Source organism: Canis aureus, chromosome 7 (genome assembly GCF_053574225.1).
Source record: "Canis aureus isolate CA01 chromosome 7, VMU_Caureus_v.1.0, whole genome shotgun sequence".
Lineage (NCBI taxonomy): Eukaryota > Metazoa > Chordata > Mammalia > Carnivora > Canidae > Canis > Canis aureus.
Genome location: NC_135617.1, coordinates 20064151 through 20073798, shown reverse-complemented (window position 1 = coordinate 20073798; position 9648 = coordinate 20064151). Strand labels below are relative to the sequence as shown.

General features: G+C 37.6%; 1 non-coding gene across 1 annotated transcript; it reads right to left on the bottom strand.

Annotated features, from left to right (window-relative positions):
* Window positions 1-4609: 4609 nt before the first annotated feature.
* LOC144317912 (U6 spliceosomal RNA) lies at window positions 4610-4720 on the bottom strand. The gene has a single exon (XR_013383798.1). It is a non-coding gene; the product is annotated as a U6 spliceosomal RNA (small nuclear RNA).
* Window positions 4721-9648: the final 4928 nt, after the last annotated feature.

The following is a 9648-nucleotide window of genomic DNA, read 5'->3' as shown; positions in this document are numbered from 1 at the left end:
CAGGTGTTACTCTTAAAATCCTTCAGTTTCTTTTTTCCTCCTTTGAGAGAGGCTTCTATATCTGCTGTCTTGTTTGCCTTCCCAAAGGAAGCACAGTACATTTTCTGGCTGATAAAAGCTTTGCTTTGTTGCTACTTTTCAGTGACAGATTAGGCAGCCATTGGTCAAAAACTTTTTTCTTGATTTAATCTAAATTTTGGTGATATGCTTAAACTGGGATCCAATGGGAGATAAAATAGAAGAACAAAAGAAAAGATAGTGGGCAAATGTAACTAAAGGCAAGAAAGCCATGCTATTTCCCCAGCAAGATGCATACTGTGAGGTTAGAAAGGTCAAAACGAGTTTTAAGGTTAATGGTGTGAGGTTCGGGTTTAAGAAAAAAAGTCACATTATGTATTTGATACTCTCACACAAGAAAATACAGGTGGCTATGATGACATAGAAGAGAATACTAGGTCAGATGAGAGATGTTAGGGAGGTCTTTCTAAAAAAGACGGCTTCTGAATTGATTTTTAAAGATAAATGTTGATGTAGACAAAAGAAGAGATGGTGGGAAGGGCCCTCTATAATGATGCCAATACAAGTGGGATGGTTAATTTGGTTTTGAATGTGTCACTCATAACATATTATCAAACATTTGGGAATTAAGTGTTCTCTGATATTCCTGTCCATCGTTGTTATCCATTTGAATCACTGACTTCCTAATCTACTCAAAGGTCACCTCCCCAGGAAGCCTTCTATGACTACCCAATGCAAATATTTCTCTACCAACTCCTTAATAACTCTCTACCCTGTTAAGCTCTGTTTTATATTTCCTTTTTCTTTTTAAAAAAAAATATTTTATTTATTTGAGAGAGAGAGAGAGAGAGAATGAGCAGTGGCAGGAGCAGGGCAGAAGGAGAGGGAGAAGCAGGCTCCCTGTTGAGCAGGGATCCACATGGACCCTGACATCATGACCTGAGCCAAAGGCAAATGCCTAACTGTCTGAGCCACCCAGGTACCGATCCTCTTTATGTTTCTTAATAAAATAATTCATTTTGTGACACGAAGAAAAAGCAAATATTTGTTTAATGACTTGTTAGTCTCTTTCTGGGTTTTAGCAGTACTGTGCAGTACAGCACATTCCCCTAACACTAAATAGATAAAATGTAACATGTTTATTAATTACGATTCTGTGGTTCAGGAATTTAAGTATATGTGCTGCCGAAGCGAGCACGGTTCAGGAATTTAAGCAGGGCCCATCAGAGATGATTAATCTCTGCTCTTTTGTGTTAACATGGCTTACTTATTCAGGTGGTAGCTGGGTTGGAGGATCAAGAATGGCCTCACTCAGTTGTCAGGGGCCATACTGCTGTGCTATTGGCTGTGGCTCCTCTCTTCACATGGCTCCTTTCTGCAGATGGACATCCTGGGCTTCTTTACCAGGAGCCTCAGGATAGCAAAAGAATGCCATATCTCCTAAAGCCTACACCCTGAACTAGTACAGCATCACTACCGCATTCTATTGGTCAAGTCCAAAACCGAACCCAGTTTCAAGGGGAGAAGAAATGGATTCCATTTTTTAATCTGAAGAGTTGCATGCATAATTTATGGTTGATCATTTATTACTATTTTTTCTCAGTATGTCATTGAAACACTGTTGAGTACCATACCCACATTTCTAATCCTGATTTCTCTTTTTTTAAACTAGAATTGTTTATCTCTATCTGTTCATTGGGCATTTCTTCTTATGTGGCCTACTATCACTTCAAAAATAATCTGTTACAAATAAACTCATCTTTCCTCCCATGCCAGTTTTTTCCTCTCATAATTCTTGTATTGCATAATGCTATTACCTTAGCCTTTTATTATCATCAAGGACTTAAAATTTGGAGTTATTTCCCTCTCTTCTTTTTGCATCAGATAGAACCGGAAGCACATATGAAAATTGGTTCTGCATTATTTTGGTTCTACATTTCTTGTGGAATTGAAGGAATTACTTAATCCTTCTGAACCTATTTATTCATCATTTCAAATTGGTATGATACTTTCATCTCAGGGTGATTTTGCAGATTAGTTTTGAGGAAAAAAAATTCTAGAGGACCTGAATATAAGTACTCACTAAATGCAAATTTATATCTTCATGAAATCTTTCTATAGTACTCCTGTGCACATTTTGAGGCAACATTTTACATACATACTATATCTTCACAATTAGAGAGTAAACTACTTGAAGGCAGTGACTCCCCAAATCCTTGGCTTAGGGCCATACACATTTAGAATTTGAAACATGTTAAGCCCTGCTGATTAACACATTAACATTACTTTAAAAATATAAGCACAATTTTGGGAGAGGGAGTAAATGTGAACTCACTGGCTTTACTGAAATTAAGGCAATGCATATTAGTTTGTTATTGTTTTGCATTGTGCATTATGCTGTCTTCTGTATAAAGCAAACTTAAAAGAAATGTATATAAGAAAATAAGAGGGCTGGTGTAAAGGGACTGAGTCAGAGGAGGGTTTTCAAAACCTAATGCCAGATGTTGGGTCAATCTTGGGAATCATATTCCTTTTAGTTTTACATTAAGGACTTTATATCTCCTTTTAAGACATCCAATAATATTGCAGCAATTACATTTTGAGGCAAAAGCATTTTAGAGACCAAATGCTTTCTTCCCCATCTCTCTGAAATATGATTATTTCAATTACTAGTAACAACAATTAATCACTAGCTGATTCATCAGCCTGCAGCTGGGATTGGAGAGCTGACTTCCTTTCTTTATTCCTATTTTATGTTCTACTGTGCTCAGCAGGGATTGAGTAATAGCAAGCTAATAACCTTTCCTTACCCTCAGTACCTTTTTCTAATACCAGCAAAGAAAATTTTGAATGTTTTTCCCAAGTATGTCTTTTCCACATGCATTTCAGAAGGGAACTTTATCATTACAAGTGTTGATCCATTTTGCTGTAATAAGGCATTATAGAAAGATATTTCCTTAAGGTTTGACCAACCATTCTTTGCTATGTTTTGTTAAACAACTTATGCTAGAGGAATATATATATATATATATAATATCGTTCCAAATGGGTAATGCTTTTTTATTTCTTGGAATTTATCTAAGTCATATGACTCCAGATAAATGATATATTAGATCTTTAAACAATAGATCTTCAAGTATTCTAGTGTTCTAATTATGAATATATTACACTTTCTAGAACTCAGTGAGAAGCTACTGTAATGTATTTGGGTTATTTTGAGGAGATGCCAGAAGTTTGGTCTAGGAGAAGCATACTCATCTTCTACTCCAGAAGAATAGGTTCTCTTAGAGCAAGGGTTCTCAATATAAAAAATCCATAAACTTCTGGGGCACCAGGGTGGCTCAATTGGTTGAGCATCTGGCTCTTGATCTCACCTCAGATCTTGATCTAAGGGTCATGAGCTCAAGCCCACTGTTGGGTTCCACAATGAGTGTGGAACCTCCTTTTAAAAAGATCCATAGACTTCAAACTATCTGCAAATGCCAAAGCACAATTTGTGTCGTTTGGGCATTTTCTATATTTTTCATCAGTTTCTCCAAAATATTAAAATAAATCCCCTTTAGTGGAAACCAGAGTTCCCCTCAGGATATCGGAATAACCTTCTATATAACCACAGTAATTTATTCACTTAATATTTTAAAGTCTGGTATCCTTTGAAAATGTTAGCTACAAGATCTGTAGACTAAAGTCTACTCTCCTTAATGTAACTGAAATCATAATTAGTATGCCTTAGTCATAAAGATGTCAAGAACTTAGTAAGGTCTGAGACTTTACCCTACCCATGTGCCAAGTTAGCTTGCTATAGCTTCATGAGTGCTGGCAGAAGACCTGAGACTCCTGAATCAGGAACAAAGAACTTTATTACTCACAGCAATAGTAGTAGTCAGAGTACCAGCATTTTATGCTGATGTCCCTCAGGGCAATGTTATGTGGGCCAAGTGTCTGCTCACACATTGTGGTTTATATTATAGGAGTAGTATTCCAACTGTAGGAAAAATGAATCTTTTATAATGGACAGTAAACCTGACTGATCTTTGCCACAAAGGGAAACAATATCTGAACAATAAACATGCAGTACCCATGGAGAATTGTCTTGTAACTGTAATTACTCCTTGATTCAACACTGTTTTGATTTCTGGAAAAATTTCCTATGAGTATGCCACTCTGTCAGGCACATTGATCAATATGGCTCATAGAGATTAAGACTAAATCTGTTAAATTTGTCTCATACTACATTTAATGAAGGTTACTATCAATAGGACTCTGAGCAGCAGGATGAGGCAATATTCAGTATTAACATCAAGTGTCCCAGACCCAATCAACTAAGCAAATCTCATAAACCATCTGGATCTACCTTAGAAATCCAGGTGTATTTCTCCTAAAGCTTCCACATTGACCTTTCCACTTGGCTCAAGGCATTAATCCAGGTATAGCTGGATATATTAGAAATCACACAGACTCTACCTTGCCCTGCAAGTAGAAAATCTATGGCCAATATCATCTATAACAAGCCTGGCCACAGAGTTAATGCTAACCTGAATGCATTCTAGGGTTGAGTTTGTATCTTTGATCACCTCAACTAATATCAAAGACAAATTTTGTATCACCCTTTCTTCGTGAATTTGTATGCCATCCTTGCACAGGGTCCATGTTAATCTTTGTATCATTCCAATTTTAGTGTATGTGCTACTGAAGTGAGCACTTGTATCACCTTTTCTAATAGAATTTTCTAATTCTAATTTTCCTTACAATGAATCATATTGTAGGGAAAACCAACTATGAAGTTGGTGTAAGTAGCAAATCAACTACCTCTCTGGGGAGATTCCCCAAGCAACTAAGTGTAGCTCAGTTTGGAGAGAACTGTATTCAGGGCTACAGTATCTCCTGTGGATGTTCCCTTAAAACCTTGTGGATCTCTTATGATTACTTCTAAGAGGAAAATCATCATTTTGGGGGAGAGAAATAAGCCAATACTTGGCTTCCACACAAGACCTACTCCCAAGAGTACACTTGGTATTCCTAAAAAAGAGAGCTGTTTACAATGAGTGGAGCTCCTGAAGTGGAATCTACATCATGCAAGAGCATCGCTCTAGTGTGGTGACATCGCTCCAGTGTGGTGAAGAGCTCTAGTGTGGTCTCCTAGCCATCTGGTAGGTCTTCAGTTTCTATAATTGAGTCTAGTGGTTGTTTTTGAAGGTAATGTTTGAGGATGAGGATGTCTACAGTATTTGTACCGGGGTAAGGGGAGGATTAGTACTGGGAAGTGTCGGGACTAGAGTCCATTCTGTCTGGTCCAAACCATCAGCCAGATAACCTTCATCCAATCCCAGAAATCACTATGCTACATCAGTGGGAATGTGGATGAAACAGATAACTAAAGATGTTTACAAGATTTGTACTGGGAAGTGTAAGGACTAGAGTTATCACTTTCTCTTTTGGTAATTTTAAGATGAAAGGCTATCAAATGGTGACAAGAGCAGCCTTGTGGGGAGTTATGATCCAGAAATCAGTTAAATTTAAGTGCTTGATAATTTGGGAGAGACACACAGAGAATTTTTTCTGAAGAAGGCTCCAGGAGTGGTCTAAAGGAAAAAAAAAAAGAAATATTCATGTCCTTTTGTCATCCATGTCTCCCAGGGTTTAAGATGAACCTTCTGTAGATGCCACCTTGTTACTCTTCCTCCAGTCCCATAAAATATTTGTGTCCCATTACAATTGTTATAACTTTACATTTTCTCAATCACCCTCTATTTATACTCCAAGTTTTCATTTAGAAGGGATAGGTGCAAAAGTTACAAAAGCAATTTAACTAAACTTATAATGCTTTGTTTTTCCCCTCACTTTGGCCAATGTGGACTACCATAGGGGAACTTAGCAAGCAGTGTACTCAGCTAAGTGATCATTATCTTTTTCACGTAACTATGCCACTCTTCTAAGAGAATCCAGGTACTTGAATAAGAATTAAATTCAAGTTGTACAAACGAAGCCACCCTGGAGTTGATATTGGGAAAAAATATAAGCACTATGCTCCCATGCTCAATAATGCTCAATAATGGTCAGGGCAGATTCCCAAAATTTCAAAAAGCTTCATTTAGTGGTCAAACTGATCGATGAAGAAGAGTTGAGGAAAGTAGAGCCAGAAACCTTTTTGGGTCAATTTTTGAGGCTATCCCAGTGCTCTACAATATCAAATGCCTATGGTCATAGAGAGTCAATTGAGTAACTTGATTATTAGCTCATTGTCATGTGACTTTTAGATAAAAGATGTACCAGTGTTTGGCTGTAAATTGTCCATAAAGCTAAATACATGACATAGACAAGCTTAAAGAGCCACAGTGGTGTGTCAGACTATGCTGATCAGACATGGAATAGCAACATGGTAATCTGAAAAATGTCAAGAGCTGTGAGGCAATGCTGATACCCCTGAAAGGGGTCCACAGTTTGGTTTAGTCAATATGCTATGCGTAGGTGAGTGTAATCTCCAATGTGATGTGTTTTCTCCTACCACAGGAAAAACATCCACTTATGGTAAGATTCATATATCTGGTGTGCAGTGATGGACTGCCTATTTTAAACCTATGGTCCTTTACTTTGCACTCAATCTATGGGGATGGATATGTTGCCATATCTAGTAGAAAGTAAGTCTAGACAGGAATAGTGGCAATGTAGATGCTACAGTGGACTGACTCCATTTAGTCTCATCGAAGAACAGGCCCTGACTGTTCACTGGAGGCATCTCCATGATTGGCCCAGATGGTTTAAGAGGCAGCATTTTTTTTCTAAGTTGGCAGTGTTAAAGGGAAGTGTTTCTTATCTGCCAGTCTTTAGTTTACCAGGTGTCAGAATAAATAGTCTAGACTACTGGCAACAGCTCAAGAGGCAGTATACACAAAATGAGTTTCATCAAGAAGAGTATTGGCTTACTGAATTGAACAATCATGTCCATGTTCAGTTCTGCATAGCTGGTGTTGTGGTTGTACAGCTGCAGTAGTCCAGCGGACACCATCAGTGTCAGTTTAGATTAAATAACAGTGAACCAGGCCTCGGAATTTAAGGCAACCTCTGTGAATCAAAGATTTTATTACGCCAACAGCTTTGTTTCATTGGTGGAGAGGAAGATAAAGATTTCCCCCAAAGAGATGATCACCAACTCTTTTTTCCTCATATAAATTAAAGATGGTATAGTGGCCAGCCAGGTCAGCACCATTCTTGAATACACCATTTTTACTTGACAAGAGAGGATTATTGAACCCTTCCTTGTTAGCCACTGTTAGTCACTGAATCCAAGTCAACCCAACTCCAGATGGTAATATTAGGCTGAAAAGTCACAAAGCCTTCAAGGGTAAGGTAGGTGTTTTGGCTAGTGTCTCATAGCAAGCTGATTGCTGAATTTTCTTTTCTTTTCTTTTGTTTTCTTTTCTTTTGTTTTCTTTTGTTTTCTTTTCTTTTCTTTCTTTTCTTTTCTTTTCTTTTTTTCTTTTCTTTTCTTTTCTTTTCTTCTTTCTTGTCTTTTTCTTTTCTTTTCTTTCTTTTCTTTTCTTTTTTTTTTTTTTACTTTAAGTTCAATTAGTACATCTTTAGTTTCAGATGTAATGTCAAATGATTTATTAGTTGCATATAATACCCAGTGCTCATCACATCACATGCACTCTTTAATGCTCATCACCCTATTACCCCATCCCCTCACTTGCCTCCCCTTGAGCAACCATCAGTTTGTTTTCTTTAGTTAAGAGTCTCTTATGGTTTGTTTCCCTCTCTGATTAATTCCCATTCAATTTTCCCACCCTCTCCTATGATCCTCTGTGTTGTTTCTTCTATTCCACATATGAGGGAACCCATATGATGATTGTCTTTCTCTGGTTGACTTATTTCACTCAGTGATTACTGATTTTCAAAAAGGGTATACCTGGTACCTGTGTCACAGAAGCAACAAATCCAAAACCTCTAAGAGTATCACTGAATGTAAGATGCTTCCTTTTGCCAGATACTCCAAACAGCAAAATTATCAGTCAGAGAGACTTGCAGCTTAAAGAGGACAGTAATTTAGAGAGCATGCAAAGCTCATTGGATAGCTTCCAACACACACTTTTGGTCTGGATCCCATTCAAAGGATGCTTATTTGTGGACTAGCCAATATAATGTTCCAAGTAGAATGCCCATTTGCTTCCAATATCTAAAGAGTTCAATAAATTGTTGGATCTCTCTTTGGAGAATAGCAAAGTGACAGTAGTTTTTCCTTGACTGCTGCGGGTTTGAGAGTTTTGATATAAACTCACATAGACCCAAGATACACTTTGGCTGACAGTCCTCTAAATTACGTTGGGATTTATCAGCCACTCTTGCTGCTAGAAATGTAATAACACTGCAGTCAAGGTCATTGACACTAAGCTTCTGACTTGCCAATGTACAAATCATCTATTTAGTGAAAACTTCAGACATTAGGAGGTAGAGGCATTAATGTTACCCTAGCTCAACCCCTGGTGGCAAATAACAGGAAAACATATATACTCATAGAAAGTACTGCAAATGTATATTGAAGGCCTTACTACATTGGTCTTGGTCCTTGGGTGCCAGTGGGACAGAAAAGAAGATATTTGCCGTGTCCAACACAACACATCTAGTGTCATCAGTCTGTGCAATGGAGTCATTTATAAGACTACAGCAGCAACAATTGGATCCCACTGGTAATAATCCATTGTAAAGCCCCATCTCCCATTACCATTTCTCATTGACCGTATGGGCCGTTGTGTTAATATTGAAACCTACTCCTTAAGATTTCATCACAGCTATGATTTCCATTTGTCTTCCTTGGATTATATTGTTTCTGTTGGACCACTCTAAGTAAGATAGGCAGACATATTGGGATGTGACTTATATATGTCACTAGCAATTTCCTATATATAACACTTCCTGATAGAAGAATCCACTCTGGATTCTATAAGTATTCACAGCATACACATTAATATACATTATATATTGAATTGGTCCAGAGAACCCCATCCACAAGGATATATTACCTCTCCTTCCCCAGTGTGTACCTAGCTCAAGTTTTATTGCCTGATTCTGGATATCCCTACACTTCCAAAACCAGATGACTATGAATTGGGCACCTTTCTCCAACAGAATTATATACATTTGAGTTTCTTTATTCCTCCAAATTTGCCAGCTTACCTAAATGGATATACATGACCTTGGTTCTCCTTGGGGCCAGGGACACCTAGAACTCATTCAAAATCATCTTTCCCAAAGTGGCTTAAGTCAGGGTAATGAATAGAGGAATCAGAGAGCCTAGAGGAATTAGAGGGCAAGGCATATTTGCTTTCAGATTTAAACAGAGTGGTCATGGCATGCAGCTCAATCAAATGAACCTCTTATGTTTTCTGTCCACCCAAAGCCTCATATGAGCAGTAAGAACATCCTTACTGATACCATCTATTTCAGATTTGGAGACACCTTCTTTCAACTGCCATTGTCACATTGCATGCTGGTTGAAGCTGTGGGATTTATTTCCTTTGGCTTATTTGGATTTGAGTTTGACATACACAGTGGAATTTTTTTTTTTTTTTTTTTTTTTTTTTTTTTACAGATGTTATCTTAACCTTACACCATCTGAGGTCCTGTTATCAAAAT